General features: G+C 32.9%; 1 long non-coding RNA gene across 1 annotated transcript in view; it reads left to right on the forward strand.

Moving 5' to 3' along the window:
• The first annotated feature begins 469 nt into the window (after positions 1–469).
• The window catches only part of LOC136029481 (uncharacterized), a 45717-nt gene continuing 27978 nt past the window's right edge, over positions 470–18208 (forward strand). The window contains exon 1 of the long non-coding RNA XR_010618057.1: positions 470–525. This is a non-coding gene — a long non-coding RNA (uncharacterized LOC136029481). The remainder of the gene's footprint in view (positions 526–18208) is intronic.

The raw sequence follows: 18208 nt of genomic DNA on the forward strand, positions 1-18208 counted from the left end.
AATTCCCTGTTCTTGTGGTTGTTTTTATATTGGAAGAACGCAACAGCAATTAGGGGAGAGGTTATCGGAACATAGGTGCTCAATCAATAAGGTCATGGGGCTGTGCCAAAGGCCTGAGATTTTCCATTCCGCCATGGATTCACATTTGTATGACAATCCACACCATTTAATTTTATTTGATAACAACTCCATTACAGTCCCCGTTTAAGGTCCCATACAAGTTTTCAGGGAGGCAGTTAAGATATAAAAAAAAAAAAAAAAAAAAAAAAAAAAAACCATACACCGAGTCCCATTTATAGTAAAATTATTAAATTCTGATCGTTTTCACGTACATCCACAAAATTATGCTGTCGAATCAAATAGAATCTCTGATAATAATCTACCCGGAAAGAAATTAGCCTTTAAGAGTGCTTTACGTAAGATGAATTTGTGAAATGCAATTTAGACTTGTGTTTTCTACGCAGTTACCCTTTCACTGTTACTCTGAAAGGGTCATCATGTCTTAGCTGTGTGTTTTGTTTTAAGGTTTTTATTATATATTTATCAGCTTTATTCTGCGCTGAGGACGGTCAAACGGAGGTTTTGACCGAAGTATTTGTATAATTTTTCGACTTTTCACTGGCTGTTTATTGTCCTCATTTTCTTGCTTTCTTCGCGATTTTATGTTTTATCCAGACTAGCGACAATAAGAATCAATATAGTTAAACCTGCCGCGGGCCAAATACCGGGCCCAGTGGTGAATATATTGTCTTTTGTTGATTTTCATCTGCAATTTTTCCATCCATTACTTCCAAGAACTGCATGCCTACTAATTGCGGTCTTTTTCATTCGGAATTGGGGTTCAATTTTTCTTAATTTTTAAATGCATTGCCTATAGTTTTGAAAACTCCAAATTGACCAATTCAAACAATCTAATTTAATTATTTTCTCTTTATAGTGCTTTGATAAATTTCAAGGAGTTTGAAATATCTGCTACGACAAAGGGTTCAGACCTCAACTCCTTCAATTTTAGCAAAGGGCCAATAAATGAATCAGATCTACATCCCCATTCTGGTAATCTTAAATATTATAAACTTGGGTATATTTTATAATTCTATATCATAAATTTAACAGATAAATTACTTCTTTTCTAATGTTTTAAAAAATCACTGTATTTACATCACGGGTCGTTTCTTCGAACTAAATTATTTAGTCATAGAAAGGGCAATTGATCAATGATCGCTTGCTGAATACTTCTTCGTTTTGGCTTAATGAGATAAACCACGAAATACAATACTATAATAGATACATTGTCAATTATGGTGTGTTATTCAAGAATGACTTTCGATATTTCTCAAAAGCTGATTAAAGGGTTGTTGGCCCTCCCGGGAAATGATGTCATAATAGGCCAATAAGATTCTCAGAACGATTAAATTTCCTAGAGAGGCTAAGAAAACAGGAGCAAATAATAAATCTTCAGGAGAATTGATGTTTTAAGGTTCATAAACTGAAAATATGACCTTCCCCTAACCTTCATTATAGAGAAAATAAATAATTAATGACTCTTGTCCCCAGAATATACACCTCTCGTAACAGGAGCTATTAATATTTGGAAAGATAAAAGTGAAATATTATACATGTAATAGCAAGCCATAAATTATATTGGATGTTTTTTCGATTTAATTAAGTATCTGGGAGTCTATAACGAAGAACTTGTGATCCTAAATCAAGAGGGACAATAACAATTTTCCTCCGTAATTACACCTGAGCTATTCTGAGTAAACCTTGACCGTTGTAGAAGCCTATACTTAGCTTTAAAATTAAAAGTTTTAAAAACGACTGAATAATAACGAGATAAAGAATCTAACGTCCAAATAAACTACAACTTAAAAAATTATATTTTTTAATACCACCTGGAAACTTGAAATTTTAAATACCAAAATGTCATAATTTTCCAGCATTTTTTCTTTTTTTAACCTGAAACGCAATAACAAGAAAATAAATGAAATTATAACACCAATAAAAGTTACAGGAACGAAAACCCTTATTTTTAGAATTAATATATGTTTTATTTCCAAGTTAATATCATTATTAAAAATCTTTTTCCAGGCTACCTTCATGCTCTAAAATTTTAAGACTAAACAATAGAGTGTGGAATAGAACCTAGAAATATTTTTTAGCTATTTAAAGGCCTTTGGGATGCCAGAACACATGCACTAATTTCTCATTAATCTTATTATTGTTCTCACCATACTTAAGAGTTTGTTGAAACAATTTGTGGGAGGATAATTTGACTTTTAACTTATAGGTCTGGTGGGAGCTTTACGGTATAAAGTGACTGGAGGCAACCAGCCTCTTTCTATGCGCTTCCCATATAGCCTCCGCTTTCCACACCTCCCTTCTCATAAAAACTTTATATGTTAACAATTGTCAACTTGCATAGCTCACAGCTTGTGCCCCGAGGCTGGAAAGGGGACTGTCAAATCCCAAGGCATGGTTCTTTGACCTTAGAACAATTTCGAACAAAATGGCTGTCTCAAAATTTTCATCGGATGCTTTCGGGAAAAAAACTGTGTGGGATATGACTTGTTGCCCTCCGATCACTTTTGACTCTTAAAATAGCACTAGAACTTTTAATTGGCAATCAAATGAGCCCCCTCCGATGTTTAAACATCCACCCCTTCCATAAGAAATGCCACTAGGAAAAAAAAATTAAATAATAATACGTTGAACCCCCTAGGCTCTTTACTATAGGCTTTACAATTGCAGTAGTATGGCCATTTTGGAGGCTAATCTTATGCTTGAGGCTCTAAAGATGATACCCTAAACCTCATTGCATATACCCTAAATATCATTAGCCTATTACAGATGGAACATCTCATTAGTGTATTCTGGAGGGCATATACTAACAATTAAGTAATCCCCTGACAATTCTATGAATACAGTTTTTATCTGTATTCTGTATTATCATTATTTTTATCTGTAAGTCGAAAGAAACCGCCTTATATTATCAAAAATTCACTTTAATCAGAGAATATAAACCGGGATTTTAGATGTACTATATTAAAAGGTATCGAGAATAGAATTTTAATAACATAGAAATAAAAAAAAGCTTAAAAACAAAATGACAAAATATTTTTAAAAAATGTCACAACAAATACTGTTTTTCTAAACAAACTATATTTATATATAATTTTCATTTTGTATTTTAAAATTATAACAAGTGAGTTTCTTTTCCTATTAGCTTGAAAACATCATCTTTTAACATTATATTTGAAAGTGGACTTTTGTAAGTGACTGTAGAACATGAAGAAATTGACTGTTATTACTGGAAAATGAATTATATTATTTTTGAGTAAGATAAAAACTTTCGAAGTACTGTATTACGCAATATGAATTTTTACGCAAATATATAGGATTGTATGTGCCAATATTTCAATAAGAATACTTCATTGAATTACTTTGTTATATTTATAACATTATATGCGGCCGCTCTCGTGGTAGTCTATGGTTGGTCATTAACAGTAGTTGGTTTATTATGCGATGGTTTTGCTCAAAATGTATTGGTTCTTGAAATAATATTGAAATAAGCAAATGGGTTCTTCAAAAATACAAAAAAAAAATTCAAAATTTTTACTGTTTGAAATGAGATGAGAAAATATGCAATGGTGTCGCTCAAAATGTGTGTTTTCTTGAAATAAGATGGAAATAGGTATATATTATTTATAAATAAAGAATATTTCTCTTCGAAGTGTTTTACTGGTTAAAATAAGATGAGGAAATATGTGATAGTGTTGCTTAAACTGTATTGGTTCTTGAAATAAGACGGAAATAATCAAATGCATTATTCGAAATGTCAAATATTTTAATCAATATGTTTTGGTGCTTAAGATAAGATGAGGAAATATTCATTGGTGTCACACAAAATGTATTGTTTCTCGAACGAAAGTACAAATAAGCACAAAAAAGTACAAAAGTAAAAAAAAGTACAAAAAAATTTATAAAAGTGCAAATAAACGCGATTCAAAAATACCAAATATTTTCCTCAAAACGTTTTAATGCTTGAAATAAGACAAGCAAATATGCGATGGTGATAGTCAAAATGCATTATTTCTTGAAACAGGACGAAAATAAAAAAATGTATTATACCAAATATCAAATTGTCTTATCAAAATGTTTTGCTGCTTGTGATAATATGAGGAAATATGCGATGGTGTTGCTAAAAAAAATATTGGTTCTTAAAATAAGATGGAAATAAGCAGGTGCATTATTTAAAATATGAATTATTTTCACCAAAATATTTTGATGCTTGAAATACGATGAAGGGAAATATGTGAAGATGTTTCAAAAAACATGCTGTTTCTTGATAAAAAGATGAAAACAAGCGATGATGAAGTATGTGATAGTGCTGCTCAAGATACGGTGGGGAAATATGCAATGATGTCTCTCAAAATGTATTTGTTCTTGAAATAAGAGGGAAATAAGCAAATACAAAATTCAAAAATTCATATTATTTTCTTCAAAATCTTTTACTGCTTGAAATAAGACGATAAAATATGCGAAATTCTTACTTAAAATGTATTTTTTCTTGAAATAAGATTATTTATTTGGTGATTGAGGAACAGAAATTTAGTTAAAGCGCCTTTGAGTACAACAAACTCAACTAGTTAATAAATTCTGAGTATTTTAGTTGCTGACTGAGAACCAAAAATTTAGTGAAAACACTTTTTTTTGAAAACACTAACTAATTGGTGAATTCCAGGTGTTTTAACTGCCGACTAAATATCAAATTTTTAATAAAAGTACTTTTGATTACAACAAACTCAGCTATTTGATAATTTCCGTGTGTTTAACTTGCAGGGAGTGAACCAAAAACTTAATAAAAGCTTTTTTGAGCAAATTAAACTCAGCTAGTTGGTAAATTCGAAGATTTATAGTTACCGAGTCTTTTAAACTCTGTATTTTACCGAGTATTTTAATTGTTGACTTAGTACAAAAAATTAAATTAAAGCACTTTTGAGTACAACAAACTCAACTAGCTGATAAATTCCTAGTGTTTTAGTTTCTAACTGTACATTAAAATTTGCGAAAGCACTCTTGAGCAGAAACAACTCAGCTAGTTGGTAAATTACGATGGTTTTGGTTCTTGACTGAGTAACAAAATGTTTAAATGTACTTTTGAGTACAACACTAGCTGAGTTTGCTGTACTCAAAAGCGCTTTTGTTAAACTGTTGCTAGTTGAAAAATTCCGTGTCTTTTAGGTACCGACTTGGTTTACAAAATTTAATAAAACCACTTATTAGTACAACAAATTTGAGCAGTTTATCAATTCTTGGTTTTTTAGTTGATGACTGAATTTCACAAATTTAAAAAATCACATTTGAGTAAAGCAAGCTCAGCTATTGGTAAATTCTGAGTGTCTTAGATGCCGACCGAGCCAAAACTTTAACAAACGAACTTTTGAGTACAGCAAACTCAACTACATGAAAAATTCCGAATATTTTACTTAACGATTGTGTATCAAAAACTTATTAAAAGCACTTTTGAGTTCAAAATTTTCAGCTAGTTAGCAAATTCAGAGGTGTTAGTTGCTGACTGAGTAAGAAATATTTCATGAAAACACTTTTTAGCACAACAAACTCAGCTAGTTGATAAATTTCGTGTGTTTTAGTTGCAGGCTGAGTACCAAAAGTTTATTAAATGAACTTTTGAGCAGAGAATACTCAGCTAGTTGGTAAATTCCGACTGTTTTAGTTACCAACTGGAGGTCAGATAATTTTATAAAACCACTTTAGAGTACAACAAACTCAGCTAGCTGGTAAACTCTGTGTGTTTCAGTTGCTGACTGAGTAAAATGAAATTTAAGGAAAACACTCTTATGCACCAAAAAAAGCTAGTTCATAAATTCCGACAGTTAATAGTTCCTGGGTGAGTATTACAAAATTTAATGAAAGGACTTTTGAGCACAGCAAACACAACTAATTGGTAACTTAGGACTGTTTTAGCTGCTGACTGAATATGAAAAATTAAATAAAAGCACTTTTGAGCACAACGAATTCAGCTAGTTGATAAATTCTGTGGAAGGCTGAGAACTAGAATTTAATAAAAATCACTTTTGTTTACAGCAAATTTGGCTAGTTGATTAACTTTGTTTCTTTTAGTTGCAGGCTGGGTACCAAAAATCTGTTAAATACACTTATGAGTTGAACAAACTCAGCTAGTTGGTAAATTATGAGTGCTTTATTTACCCACTGGAGGTCAGATAATTTAATAAAACCACTTTAGAGTGCAACAAACTCAGCTACTTGGTCACTCTTGTGTACAAAAAACCAACTAGTTCATAAATTCTGAAAGTTAATAGTTCCTGGGAGAGTATCATAAAATTTAATGAAAGGACTTTTTAGTACAGCAACCCCAACTAGTTGGTAACTTACGCCTGTTTTAGTTGCTGACTGAATATCAAAAATTTAATAAAAGCGCTTTTGAGCACAACGTATTCAGCTAGTTGATAAATTCTGTGGCAGGCTGAGAACTAAAATTTAATGAAAAGCACTTTTGTGTACAGCAAATACGGCTAGTTGATAAATTTTGTCTGTTTTAGTTGCAGGCTGAGTACCAAAAATTTACTAATGCACTTATGACTAGAACAAACTCAGCTAGTTGGTAAATTGTGAATGTTTTAGTTAAGGACTGGGAATCAAAAAATTAAAAAAAAGTACTTTAGAGTACAACAAACTCAGCTGGTTGGTAAATTCCGAGTCTTTTAGTTGCTGACTGATTAACAACTATTTAATGAAAACGCTTTTGAGTAAAAAACCATCTACTTCATAATTTGCAAAATTTTAAGTTCTTGGCTGAGTATCATAAAGTTTAATAAAAGGACTTTTGAGTACAGCAAACTCAAGTAGTTGGTAAACTCAGAGGTTTCTAGTTGCTGAGTGAATATAAAAAATAATAAAAACACTTTTCAGCACAACAAATTCAACTAGTTGTTAGACTTCGTGTGTTTTAGTTGTAGGCTGATTACCGAAAATTTATTAAATGAAGTTTTGAGCAGAGAAAACTCAGCTAGTTGGTAACATCCGAGTGTTTTAGTTACCCAGTGGAGGTCAGATAATTTAATAAAACCACTTTACGGTACAACAAACTCAGCTAGTTGGTAAACTCCGCGTGCTTCAGTTGCTGACTGAGTAAAATTAAATTTAATGAAGACACTGTTGAGTACAAAAAACCAGCTAGTTCATAAATTTCGACAGTTAATAATTCCTGGGAGAGTATCATAAAATTTAATGAAAGGACTCTTGAGTATAGCAAACCAAACTAATTGGTAACTTAGGACTGTTTTAGTCGCTGACTGAATATCAAAAATTTAAGAAAAGCACTTTTGAGCGCGACGAATTCAGCTAGTTGATAAATTCTGTGGCAGGCTGAGAACTAGGATCTAATAAAAAGCACTTTTGTGTAAAGCAAATTCGGCTAGCTGATAAATTTCGTGTGTTTTAGTTGAAGGAAGAGTACCAAAAATTAATTAAATGCACTTATGAGTAGAACAAACTCAGCTAGTTGGTAAATTATGAGTGTTTTAGTTACCCACTGGAGGTCAGATAATTTAATAAAACCGCTTTAGAGTACAACAAACTTAGCTAGTTGGTAAGGGTCGCGTGTTTCAGATGCTTAATGAGTAAAACAAAATTTAATGAAGACACTCTTAAGTACAAAAAAAAAACCAACTAGTTCATAAATTCTGAAATTTGATAGTTCCTGGGTGAGAATAATAACAGTTAATGAAAGGACTTTTAAGTACAGCAAACCCAACTAATTGGTAACTTAGAACTGTTTTAGTTGCTGACTGAATATCAAAAATTTAAGAAAAGCACTTTTGAGCACAGCGAATTCAGCTAGCTGATAAAATCTATGGCAGGCTGAGAACTAGAATTTAATAAAAAAGTACTTTTATTTACAGCAAATTCGGCTAGTTGATAAATTTCGTGTGTTTTAGTTGAAGGCTGAGCACCAAAAATTTATTAAATGCACTTATGAGTAGAACAAACTCAGCTAGTTGGTAAATTTTGAGTGTTTTAATTAGCCACTGGAGGTCAGATTATTTAATAAAACCACTTTAGACTACAACAAACTCAGCTAGTTGGTAAGCGCCGCGTGTATCAGTTGCTGACTGAGTAAAATAAAATTTAATGCTAGACATTCTTGAGTACAAAAAAAAACAACTAGATCATAAATTCCGAAAGCTGATAATTCCTGGGTGAGTATCATAAAATTTAATGAAAGGACTTTTGAGTACAGCAAACCCAACTAGTTGGTAACTTAGGACTGTTTTAGTTGCTGACTGAATATCAAAAATTTAATAAAAGAACTTTGAGTACAGCGAATTCAGCTAGTTAATAAATTCTGTGGCAGACTTAGAACTCGAATTTAATAAAAAGCGCTTTTGTGTACAGCAAATTCGGCTAATTGATAAATTTTGTGTGTTTTAGTTGCAGGCCGAGTACCAAAAATTTATTAAATCCACTTATGAGTAGAACAAACTCAGCTAGATGGTAAATTGTGAGTGTTTTAGTTAAGGACTGGGAATAAAAAATTAAATAAAAGCACTTTAGATTACAACAAACTCAACTAGTTGGTAAATTCTGAATCTTTTAGTTGCTGACAATTAGCGACTGACAATTTAGTTGCTGACAACAACAATTTAATAAAAACGCTTTTGAGTTAAAAACCAGCTACTTTATAAATTTCAAGATTTAATAGTTCTTGGCTGAGCATATAAAATTTAAGAAAAGGACTTTTGAGTACAGCAAACTCAAGGAGCTGGTAAATTCAGAGTGTTCTAGTTGCTGACTGAATATCAAAAATTTAATAAGAACACTATTGAGCACAACGAATTCAGCCAGTTGATAAATTGCGTGGCAGGCCGAGAACTACAATTTAATAAAAGATTTTTGTGCCCAAAACATTCAGATAGCTGATAAATTGCGTTTGTTTTAGTAGCAGACTGAGTACCAAAAATTTATTAAACGCACTTTGAGTACAACCAACTCAGCTAGTTGATAAATTGCGAGTGTTTTAGTTAACGACTGGGAATAAAAAAAAAATAGATAAAAGCACTTTAGAGTACGACAAACGCAGCTAGTTTGTAAGTTCCGAGTGTTTTTGATGCTGACTGAGCAACAAAAATTTAATAAAAACGATTTTTGTAAAAAAAAAAGGACGGTTCATAAATTCTGAAAGTTAATTCTGAAAGTAAATTCTGAAATTAATGAAAGGTTTTTTGAGTACAGCAAACTCAGCTAGTTGGTAAATTCCGAGTATTTTAGTTGCTGACTGAAGATCAAAAGTTTAATAACAGCACTTTTGAGCACAACAAATTCAGCTAGTTAATAAATTCCATGCGTTTTGGCTATAGGCTGAGTACTAATAATTTAATAAGTGCACTTTTGAGAAGAAGAAACTCAGCTAGCTGATTAATTCCGTGGTTATTACTTGCATATAGATTACCAAAATTTAAGGAAAACACTTTTGTGCACAACAAGCTCACGTAGTTGCTGAATTCCGTGTGGTTTAGTTGCAGCTGATTACCAAAAATCTAATAAAAGTACTTTTGAGTACAAATAAATCAGCTAGTCGGTAAATCCTGAGTGTTTTAGCTGCTTATTGATTAAAAAAAATTGCAGAAATGGCTTTTGCTGAAAAAATTGCTGAATGAAAATCAAAAATGTACAAAGCAATTTTAGCACACCAAATTCAGGTAGTTGATAAATTCCGTGTGTTTTTTAGCTGCAAGCCGATTACCAAAATTTAGTACAATCACTTTTGTGTACAACAAACTCAGCTAGTTGATTGATTTCGTGTGTTTTACTTGCCAACAGAGTGCCAAAAATTTTATGAAAGCGCTTATGAGCACAACAATCCTACTTAAACAATCGGAATTTACCAACTAGTTGAGTTTATTGTAGTCAATTGTGCTTTTATTAGATATTTAGTAGTAATTTGGTACTCAGTCTGCAACGAATACACAAGGAATTTATCAACTAGCTGAGTTTACTGCTGTACTCTTCAGTGCTTTTATTTAATTTTTGATATTCAGTCAGCAGTTAAAACACTCAGAATTTGCGACTAGTTGATTTTGTTGTGCTCAAAAGTTTTTAAATTAAATTTCTTGTAGTCAGTTAGTAACTAAAACACTCGGAATTGATCAACTAGCTGAGATTGTTTTACTCAAAACAGGTTTTCATTAATTTTTTGCTACTCAATCAGCAACTAGAAAATCTTATTTCAAGAAATAATACATTTTGAGCAAGACTTTTGCTAATTTTCTGATCATATTTCTGTCAGGAAAACATCTTGATAAAAATATTATGTATTTTGAATAATGCATTTGCTTATTTCTATCTTACTTCAAGAAACAATACATTTTGAGGAACACGATTGCATATTTCCTCATTTAATCTCAGGCATCAAAACATTTTGATAAAACTCTTTAATATTTTGAATAATGTATTTGCCTATATGTATCTTACTTCAAGAAGTAATATATTTTGAGCAACAATGTCACATATTTCCTCACCTTATTTCAAGCAGTAAAACATTTTGAAGAAAATGTTTCGTATTTTTGAATAATGAATTTGCTTATTTTCATCTTATTTCAAACACCAATATATTTTGAGTAATACCAACCACCTAGTGTCATTGATCAGCCATAGACTACTACGGGGGCAGCCGCATAAAAAATAGAAAACAACAAAGCATCAATGAAGTATTCTTATTGAAATAATGGTACATATAATACTATATATTTACATAAAAATTCTAATGGCGTATTATAGTACACCACAAGCTTTTCTCTTACTCAAACATAAAATAATTTACTTTTCAGTAATAACTGTCAATTTTTCATGTTCCACCGGTCAATAACAAAAGTGCACATTTCAAAAATAATACCACAAGATGATTTTTTCAAGCTAATAGCAAAACAAATTTGCTTGGAATATCTTTAAAATACAGAATGAAAATGGTATGGATATGTTACTTGTGATTTTTTTTTGAAAAACAGTGACATTTTTTAATTTTTTCATCTATTTTATTTATTTCAATGCTATTAAAATTTATTTTTGACACCCTTTGTTATGATACACTTAAATTCCCGCTTTACATTGACTCAGTCAAGAAAAAGTTTGATAATATAAACCAGTTTCAGTCAACCCAGATACAAAATTTATCCATAGAATTATCATGGGATTACTGAATATTAAGTATGTACCGTCTGTAATATACTAATGAAATGTTCCGTCTGAAATATGCTAGTTATGTTAAGGGTACAGGCAATGAAGTTTGGGGTATAATCTTTGGAGCCTCAGGCGTAGGATCAGCCTCCATAATGGCCAAAATACTTGTTGCATTGCCTCTGATTTAAAGAGGTGAGCAGAACTTTTAACTTTTCTTCCAATAAACATTTGAAATTGTCCAGGGAAATTTTTCAAAGGGATAACCTGCGGGAGGATTCTCCGGGAGGCGGGAAAATTTCCTGCTGGGAGGAATTCTCAGGAGAAATTTTAACAAGGGGAGGGGTGAATTTCCAGGAAGTGCAAACATCTAGACCCATATGTATGATCTGAGGCAGAAATGTGGCCTGTGGAAACTTTTTTCCGAAGAAGTTAACAACCAAGCTCTAGGTCGTGCATGCTTATCGCACGCTTTTGGTTGGAGTAGTACATACAAGCTACTTATTATTGCAAGCACATTTTATCAAAAAGTTTTCTTATAAAAACAGCAAATAGAAAATGCAATTAAATATTCCGAAGATAGAACGAACTCCTTTCTTTGACATATATAACCAATTTAAGGATGACATCTAGGAATTTGACTTTCTTCAATCAAGCATCTTCTTAGAAAGCCGTCAAATTTTTTCTGAATTCCTTTCCACCGGTCTATGATTAAATTCCTTAATCAGTTAGGGGAAAATGGGATCCTAGGTCTTTTGTATCACAGTTTCCGATATAAAAAAAAGTAACAAGATAATTGATCAGCTAGTTCTAACTTGACAAGAGAGATAAGAACCTCTGTTTGATTTACGGTGAACTCGTCTCTAACTGTGTGGAGGTTTGTTTCTTCAGCAAAAGTAAAATATGCTAATGCTGGCCACAACAGATGCCGCAAAACATGTCAACCAGGAAGTGTCTTGTTTGATGTGTCCTATTAGTATCAAACTGGATCCACATAGTCTACTGTTGTACACTAGATACCAAAATGCCAATCACCCAGACGGGGAAGGTTAGCCTATGCATTAAAGAACTGGAATCTCGTTCCAAAGTGGTTGAGTAAACTTCAATTATAATGACAGATAACTGTTGCATGAATGACCTCTAGCTAGCTTCTTTGGTTTTTCCTCCAAACTAAGGAATTAATGATTATTAATTGTTTAGTTTGGAATTAATGGTTATTACTTCCGTCCGGTATTAATAGTTGACCATTGTAAAAGCTTGATATATTATTCAACTGCCTTGGTCTAAGTCAAAAACATAAAAATTGATATTAGAAAAATAGAATGTAAATTTTCTGCTAGCCATTTGGAACATACCGAAAAAACATATTTTTATAACAAAATGCTTCTTTGTCGCTAGAAGGTCGCCAAATTCCATTCTTACTGTTAACTGACAGATTTGAAGTGGTTATAGGAACATACTAGATTTTTTTTTTATTATTGTAATAACGAACATGGTTTTCCAAGGTTTTCCTTAAAAAACAAGCAGAAATGCGAGATGTGTAGGCATGTCGTATTCCAGCTTGTCCGTCGTACCTAAATAGGTTTTAGGTGCGCTGACCTATTATGTTTACCTTTTTAGGTACAATTAACTTATTTAATAGGTTAAATAGTTTTTAAGAAACTTTTAGTGCTGGTTATAGAACCAGTGCTAAAAACTTCTTAGAAAAGAAAAATTCTTAGAAGAACTTCTTAGAAGCTTTTAGTACTGGTTATAGAACCAGTACTAAAGACTTCTTAGATCCCTATAATAAATCCTAAAAATACATCACAGGGACTCCTTAAGTTTCTTGAAATAGATTTTCAGATTAAGACAAGCCGTAGAGAAAAACCTACAGAATGATTGTCTATAGGTATACACAGACTGGCTTTTGTTCTTTTTCCAAGTACCTCAGTTGGTGTTCTAAAGACCACCGGAGACTTCCACCAGTTTCTTATGCTCTCACAAAGACAAACCTAAAGGGATATTTTTCAATGGCTAGCACAAACTGTCACCATTGCAAGTCTAGGTTTTAACTAGGAAAAACTATCACGTAGTTTATTGAAACTTTTATCACATGATTTGACACATGGATGTTCTTCATTATTGTATAGAGATAGGCGCTTCTAAACGGTAATGAATTGAGATAACGGGATTCTTACAAGAAAATTTTTTAGCTGGTACCCATGCTGTTATTTTTCTTCCACTCGGAAATATCTATGGTATAAATTCTAGGAAGAGATGATTTCTAAATTAGCACCAACTACTCTGACAGCCTTCCTAAGCTATATTGTGGTTAAATATATATCTGGGTCACCTCTTTCTTCTAGCTCTGGAAAAGACGGGTCAAAACCACTCAAGTTTTAATGGTGCTATACCTTTCATTTGTAAAAATTTAATTTTTTTAAGTTTTTACATATAAAGCTGAATAGTAAGAATATCGCAGTATATTGAATACAAAAACGTTTCATTTTGACTGAGACAATTTTAAAGGGCATGATTGGCCTGAAACTAAATTATTGGCCATAGGACTAATGGGTCTGCTTTGCTAAAAGTATAGCTAAATTTTTCATCTCTCACAAACCATGTAAATGAAACTAGTTTGGACAGTTGACTGATACAAAGACGAGCAATCACTATGAACAATTTTATTGTTATTAACATAATAGCCTGACAAGAACATTCAGTTTTCTTTACGCTGCCCTGGCGTCATGTTGAAATAGTTTAGTGGACAACAGAAAGAAAAATTTAATTAAAACTTGTTTAGTAGAAAAACTGTACATATGTGCTCTGAAGAATGTCCTCTTATTTTCCAGAAAGTTTCTAGAGTGAAATATTTATGACAAGAAGTTAAATAAATGAAATCATTTCTGAAGAATAGCTAAAAACTAGGATCTACAGAACTGTCACAGAACTTGGTTCTACTCTCTACTTAAAATTAGCTTTTTAATATCATAGAGCATCTTTAAAGAAAAATATAAAGAATATTTTAGCTTAAAATCATTCTTTAAAAAACCAAACATAAGTGTTTTAGCGAACATCCTATCATTTCACTAAGATTTTCGTGAAGTACTTTTAAATTTTATAAAAGCAACGAAACTACTATAATAGTTACCAGGCTTCGACGAGCTAAAGAAGTTTTGAATGTATAATCTAGGACAGAAACAAGTGCTGAAAACGAATATCTGGTAGAGTATTCAAAATTTCCTTGCACCAGTGGAAAAAAGGACGTATCTGCAGAAATAGGAAAAAACAATGTTTGGATATATTTTTATTCCGGGAAGCTTTTTTGAGCATTTTGTCTGGTAAAATATAACTTCATGAGCGCAATTTCAGATCCAATTTCACTAAAGAGGGATTTCAAGAGTGGAGGGGGGGGGGGTATTATCTCTTCACTCTACTTTTCACATTTACGTTGCCTTAATTTGCGCTTGCAAGCATTGAGGATTTACGAGTTCTTCAACGGATTGAAATTAGCGTAAAGAAGCACACTTTATGCAATACTAAGTGTTTTTACAAGTTGTATTTAATAGATACACATTGGATGTATAGATTGGTTATCGATTTTGTATCTTTTAGGCTAGGAAGGTTACAAAACTTTTTGATCTTTTTGTTGTGCCATACACGTTCAGTAGTCCTCATATCTAGTCCCGTATTGGAAATAAAAGAAAACCTGTCGTTTTAAACCCAAAGAGAATCTTATATTTTTCTGGGTTCATTCTGTCAATTTCTCTGTCTATTTATATTTCTGTTAAGCGCTAGAGTAATGATTCCGCTGGTAGAGATTCCGCTGCCAACTTATAATTCATCAAAGTTTATATGGACATAATCTGTCCGAATTATTTTTTGGTATTGATATTACCAAAAAAAAATTTGGTAATATCAAAACGGTTGACGTTATATTCAAAACGGTGACGTAGAAACTGTGCTCTCTTGCTATTCCAAAGCTGCAATAAGAACCCCCTCCTCCCCCTTCCCCCAAATACAGTTTAAAACCTCGAAGCTATGAGTTTCTTGAATACAATCAAATTTTTTGCGTGGTGTTTTTATGCAATCAGGCCGGAATAAAAACTAGTTCATTGTTTACAAATAGTGTAGTGACGATTGGAGGATAGGAGTCTTGGATTGGGATGGCCCATTCCCCACCCTACCTCCTCCGATGTGACCCAGAACTTTTCACGCTGAGACTCTCGCTTTGCACTACATTTATGCACCTAGTGGAAATTTTACGGGAGCCCCTACCTCGCAATGCAATCTCATTGCATAAACGTCAATGCCATCACATCGATGATAATCGAAAATTTTAAAACTAACAAAGCACTGACTAACTGTCACAGACAAGAAGTGTGTAATACAGACGTCAAATGGAAATGCAGTTTAGTTACAGCCATTTGCAATTAAATGCCTAGTAACACCACGTTCACTACCTTTTTGCATACTGACGCTGACAAGATGCTTTCTGCTATCGTCGTCATACTGACGTTGACAAGATGCTTTCTGCTATGATCGTCAAAACCAACGTTTTAGTGTCATCTTTTTCGTCTTCGTCGTCTGCTGTTGAATTTCCTACTGTGTTAATTGCTTTAAAATCTATCTATTAGCTATAAGTGCCTTGGGAAAGTTTGATATGTGTAAATATTTAAGGGCATTTGTGTCGAGGATAAAGGTTTTTCATCATAAGAGACAAAATCTGTTATCAGATCAATGAGATTCTGAGTGTTGTTACCTAGTCTGATTTAATTTGTTGCTCCATCAATTTGAAAACCACCGTTTTCATTCAAAAATATAACAATCCTTTATTGTGCTCCCAATAAATCCAATAAGCCTAATAAATCAAACCCTGGAATAAATATAATATTTTCATTAAAGTTTCTTCCAATGACATAGGTAACTTTAAAATGGTATTGTTTCGCTGTGACAATTCCCTATGTACAGAAGTCACAAAACTGACGAGTTTAATTTGATGTGGTGTTTTTCTGTCAACGTAAGGAAAATTTGTTTGAAAAATTAAACATTTTTGATCATCGGGTGTGCTATCATCACTAACAAATATATAAAATTGCCCTTAAGGGCTCGCAATGGAAACAGAGCCTCATCAATTGCAGTCAATTTACATTGTTTTGTTATTGTTTATGTTCTTATGATTGAGGAAGAAAAAAATAATTCTAAAAAGAACAGCAGTCATTGGCGATAAAAGCGTGAAAAAACTTCTCCACCTTAACCAAATGTTTTCGTTTCTGTATTGACCAATTTTCTTCTTTGACTGGTCACGGACAATAGCTTGATATTGCCTAGCCAGTTTCCTAATTGCATCAGGCATTTCAACATTGGCTGCTGTTATTGCCTTCAGATTCAAAGTTGAAACAGGAATTCAGGCTGGTCCATATAAAAGCAATGAATGCAGTTCAGGGCAAGAGTTCACATATACAGACTAAGATGGAATATGCTTTGTCCTCGCCAATCATAAGACAAAAGTTAGGTCCGGTTGGATTGAATACGACATCCAAAACTTTGATAAATGTAACTTATGGTTCAATTGCCTTTTTCCTACTATGTGACTTTTGTCAAACACTATAGAAGCAGTATATATTTTGTGAATTTCCCACCAGTATTTCACCACGAATCTGAATTATTTCAGAATAAGCGTGGAATAAGCAAGAAAAGCGTGGTTTTCCCACTCATTGATGGCCCACAGAGAAGTGCTGTGAAAGAGTTTTAAACTTTTCGTAATCTATTTGTGTTTCTATTCAATGGTGAACAACAACTAATTCAAAATCAGACAGTTTATTCTGTAATATATATATATATATATATATATATATATATATATATATATATATATATATATATATATATATATATATATATATATATATATATATATATATATATATATATATATATATATATATATATATATGCACAAGGCTACAAAATAGCACAAAAAGACAACAATAAAATATCTGCTCTAAGCCATTTTATTAAACAGCTACCCCCCTACAGCCCGAAGCCAGGACGAAGGCCCCCTCAACGACCTCTCACCAGGGGAAATTTTAAAGTGGTTTACTCATACCGAGACTTTCCCATGGTGGACATGCACGTTTCGGTTGGAAGCTAAATAGTGACCGAGGGGAAGAACTCTTACGTTATCTCTACAAACATACACTTTGTCTGATATGATTTTATTTTTACATGATGAGTGGACACATCCTTGCAAGGATGATCTCCTCGTTGGGTGTCAATGTAAATTACACCATCGGACTCACGTACATACCTTGAGAAATCATGTCGTTTCCCTTCTCTTATTTGAAAAATCAAGTTGATTTGGAGCCGGGCGTTTCACCATATCCGAATAGACTTCCCGGCGGATGTAGTCAACTCAAGAGCTAATGTTCTCACCATTAGCCAAATCATTTAACAAATTTTTGTTTTACCTTTAACAGTAGATAATCAGTGTCTTCATAACCAACCTCTACTTATCCCTCCCCCAGCCACCGTACCCTAGGAACATGGTATTAGAATTTCAAAATGAGAACCTTGGAAATTCTCAGGGTGGCACTATCCACTGCATTATCATAGGCAGCGCAATAGCACTGCGTAAATAAAGAACAATGTTGGCACAATGTGGTATTAATTTTTTTGGTTAGACCTGGGCACTTCGTATAGAAAGAGTTGTCGTTGAAACTTCGAAAGGGGCTCATTCGATTGGAAATTGACAGGGGTAGTACCCTTTTTCATAGTCAGAAGAGATTTGACGACAGCCAGCCAACCCTCCCCCTCGCCCATCATTTCTCCCAAAATCATCCATTCAAAATTATGTGATAGCCATTTTATTTAGCGTAGTAAAAGGGTTCAGAGATTATGTTTTAAGGATGAGAGCCACCAATAGCCTCTAAGGCAAGGGTTGTAAGTTCTTCCCTGGAAACATATAATGTTTTTATAGAACAGGTCGTCGTATACACTTCGGAGGGGGCTC

Source organism: Artemia franciscana, chromosome 7 (genome assembly GCF_032884065.1).
Source record: "Artemia franciscana chromosome 7, ASM3288406v1, whole genome shotgun sequence".
NCBI classification, from domain to species: Eukaryota; Metazoa; Arthropoda; class Branchiopoda; order Anostraca; family Artemiidae; genus Artemia; species Artemia franciscana.